This window comes from Solanum dulcamara, chromosome 7 (assembly GCF_947179165.1).
Source record: "Solanum dulcamara chromosome 7, daSolDulc1.2, whole genome shotgun sequence".
NCBI lineage: Eukaryota > Viridiplantae > Streptophyta > Magnoliopsida > Solanales > Solanaceae > Solanum > Solanum dulcamara.
Window position 1 is genome coordinate 66,262,072 of NC_077243.1, and position 4,291 is coordinate 66,266,362.

The following is a 4,291-nucleotide window of genomic DNA, read 5'->3' on the forward strand; positions in this document are numbered from 1 at the left end:
TAAATACCAAAAATATCACAAAACTGAGAAAATATTCTAGATGGTCATTACATAGATCCTCTCTGATCAGATGGTCCATTATCCTATTGTTCCACCATCCATAGTATTTTTCATTGAAAAAGGTGGTCTAGTTTGTGACGCCCCTTGTTAGAGGTGGTGGGGCAGCCATAGATCCTTTTAAGGTGTTATCCTTTAGTAAAAAGACTTTCACAATTTTTACTGTAGAAATCTTTTTTGCTCAAGAGAATAAGAACCACGACCTACAGTATGTAGGATTTTAGTAACCAAAATTCACTAACTCCAAGAGCGGTTTCATATCAAAAAGAAAATCTAAAGGACTAGTACTCTAGTACCTTGAATCAAGAGTTGGCTCTCATTGTTCTAACAACTTCCCAAGAAGATCAACTTTCTTCTTGTTAAAAACCTCACAACTTCAACAACTCACTTTGTGCTAAGATTTATTACAACTTAGTAATAACCCTAGAAAAATATCACCTATGACAGAAACAACACACTACTCACTAGTTCTTTTTTCTTCTTCATTGTTCTAATATTTTTCTACTTCTAACCTTTGTTGAAATATCATTTTTCTTCTTGAGCAAAATATCCGCATTCTATGAATTCAAAGGTTTGTCGTTTATTGTTGGACTCTTTGTAAACATGGCAACCCTAATTGATTCATACAAGGAAATGGATTTCTTTGTTAATCCAGCTTCCATAATTAGAATCGTCAAAGGATTCTATTTGCAATGTCCGATATTTCCTTTACTTTACTATGACTTTTTTGACTCATCCATGCTTTTCACTATTATGCCCTATAAATGAACATGGTTCCCATTTATGCTGCTACACTTTTGAACCTAGTTCTTCAATCTCTTTGTCTCTCATCAAAACTTTATACCTCTAAGCTTATGTATTCCATCACAAGTAGATGCATTTGAGGTGAGGATACAATATATTGACAATGGTCCATGTAAATTGCATGGTAAAGGTTATAGCATAACTTCAACCAAGAATGAAATTTGTGTTGGAATGATTAAAGTTAAAATAAGGGATCAAAAGGTGGCAATGACATCTAAATGGAAACCCATGAAAAATGCTGCCATTCCTTGCCCACCCTAATACATGGGAGACTTTAGTAAGAAATCTTAAATTTGAGTTGTTTATTTACTGAGAATTGGATATCACAACTGTTACTAAAAGCTAAAGAAATAGAACAGAAATAAAACTTAAAGGAAATGCATAATGATTCAGAACTACACTACTCCTGTTAAAAATCTAAGAGTGAAAATGGTATTTCTGGAAAATTTTGATGATAACTATGCATTACTTTCAATATCTATGGATACTCAACGTATAAATTTGAGGCATTTTCGGCTCTATTTATCTAAGGGTGAATCAATTGTTGTTACTAACATGCATGATAATGCATTGGTATTGAGTTGGGAACCTATGGTAATGTGGCGTGCTTGTTGACAAACCAACAGGGCTATTGATGTTTTAAATTACTTAAATTGGTGTAAGGTTTGTCCAGCCATTTATTTTAGTATGTTAACTTGTGTTTCAAAGTTAAAACATCAAGAACATATTAGTAGAGAAATCTTACACCAATTTAGGCAATTTAATACATCAATAGCCTTCTTGGTTTGTCAACAATCATGCCACATTACCATAGGTTCCTAGATCAATTCCAATGCATTATCATGAACTCTAGTTACAACAACTGGTTCATCCTTAGATAAGTACTGCCAAAAATGTCTCAAGTTTGCACATCGAGTATCCATAACTGCTGGACAGAATACATAGTTATCATCAGAATTTTCTCGAGCAGGTGCCTTACATAGCTTGTCACTAGATGTACCATTTTCACCTTTTAATTTTGAACATGAGTAGTGCAGTTCTAAATTGTTAAGAATTTACTCCAAGTTAAATTTTTGTGCCATTTTTTTTAGCTTTCAGTAATAGCTGTGATATCCGATTCTTTGAAAATATACATCTCAAATTTAAGGTTCCTTTACTACAACCTCATAAATCTTTTGGGCAAGGAATGACACCATTTCCCATGAGTTTTCATTTAGATGCCATTGCTACGTCGGTTTGATCTTTTATTTTAACTTCGGTCATTCCAGCACAAGTTTCATTTGTGGCTGAAGTTATGCTATGACCTTTATCATGCTAATTACCTAATCCATTAACAATAATTTATGTACTCGGAAAATTTGCTTCTATGAAAGCCTAAACCCTCGAAAACATGAAAAAACACCATTGTCTATTAACTGTTTACCCTAATATGCATCCTTCACATCCTCCTTTCTAAGGTAATATCCTTGGTAACCTGAAGTTGTGCTATCTCTTGTCTAATAACCTTTCCCTATTACTTCTTTAGCCTACCTCTACCTCTCATCGTACCTACTATAACTAATCTCTCACACCTCCTTACTGGGGCATCTACACATCTCCTTTTCACATGCCCAAACCATCTCATTCACACTTTTCTTATCTTGTCTACCAAGGAGGACACTCTCACCTTATCTCGAATGTCTTCATTTATAATACTATCATTCCTTGTATGCCCTCACATCACCTCAACATCCTTATTTCTGCTACATGCATCTTCTAAATATGGAAGTTCTTGAATAGCCAACACTTCGCCCCATTTAACAAAGTCGGTCTAACCACCACTATATAAAAAATAACCTTGATTCAATTATTCGAGGAAGAGTTATATTGACATCTTCACTAGTTGCATAAGTTTTATTGATACGTTTTTATCACATAATACTCTAGATGCAAGCCTCCACTTCCCTATATTATGATCGAAGATACTTGAAACTATCTCTCTTGGGGATAGCTTGAGTTTCAAGCCTCTCTTTCACGCCTGCCTCTTGCATTGCATCACTGAATTTGTACTCCAAATACTTTATTTTGGTCCTACGTAACCTGAACCTTTTAGACTCCAAAATTTGTCTTCACACTTTTAACATAGCATTAACTCCACTATGCATCTCAACAATCAGTAATGTTTCATCTACAAATAAAATACACCAAGAAACCTCATCTTGAATGGACAATGTCAATTCATCCAACCATGTCAAATAGGAAGGGGCTAAGAGTCAATCCCTAGTGCAATCACATCTCTATTGACGAGTTCTTTAAGTCTTCTCTCACCATTCTAACCCATACTTTACCTTCATCATACATGTCCTTTATCACCCCAATGTAAAGCATTGATACCCTCCTAACTTCCATGTATATCTAGAGAACATATCTTGGGACTTTTTCGTAAGACTTTTCAAGATCAACGAACATCATATGTAGGCCCCTCTACCTTTTTTAGTATTTCTCCATTAATCTTCTCACAAGATAGATGGCTTCTGTAGTCGATTTCCCTGGGTTGAATCTAAATTAGTTCTGAGCAATGGAGACACTTCTCCTCACTCTAAAATCAACCACTCTCTCCCAAACTTTCATAGTGTGGCTTAGTAACTTGATACCCTGTAATTGTTACAATTTTGGATATCACCTTGTTCTTATACAACAAAACAATTGTACTTCACCTTCATTATTCTAGAATTTTACCCATCTTAAAATGAAATTAAACACACTAATTTACCACTCCATACATGCCTTGTATACCCTCTTCAAAATCTCCACTGGAATCTCATCCGGTCTGGACGCCTTTCCCCTACTCATCGTGATAATAGCATGCTTAGGCTTCTCAACCTTAATTTGCTGATAGTACCTAAAATCTCAGTGTCTCTCAGAGTGTTCCAAATTATCCAGCACAATATTTTTTTCCTTTTCTTTATTCAAAAGTTTATGGAAGTAAGTTTGTCTTTTTTTCCTAATGAGAGTCTTTTTCACCAACACCTTTCCATTCTCATCCTCGATGCACTTTACTCAATGTTGGTCTAGGGCCTTTCTCTCTCTAGTCTTTGCGAGCCTGTATAGTTTTTATTTCCACCTATGTCTCCTAGATCAGTATACAACTATTTGAACGTTGTCGTCTTTGCTGCTGTAATGACTAACTTAGCCTTCGTCTTCGCCGCCTTAAAAATTTCCTTATTCATTCACTTCTCCTTCTCCTCCTTGCATTCCACAAAATTTTCATAGGCTACCTTCTTTGCTTTCACTTTGCCTTGAGCTTCTCTATTCCACCACCAATCCCCTCGGTGACTACCAATATTGCCATCGACATCCCTAGCATCTCTTTAGTTACTTCCCTAATGCAACTAGTTGTCTTATCCAAATGCTTTTCATATCCTCACTAGTCATCCAAGCCTCCATCACC

The 4,291-nt window shown here is 35.5% G+C and overlaps 2 pseudogenes; one reads left to right on the top strand and one right to left on the bottom strand.

Moving 5' to 3' along the window:
- Positions 1-660: 660 nt before the first annotated feature.
- Positions 661-1,539, top strand: LOC129894810 (lysine-specific demethylase JMJ27-like; annotated as a pseudogene).
- Positions 1,540-1,577: 38 nt separating this feature from the next.
- LOC129894811 (lysine-specific demethylase JMJ27-like) lies at positions 1,578-2,124 on the bottom strand (annotated as a pseudogene).
- Positions 2,125-4,291: the final 2,167 nt, after the last annotated feature.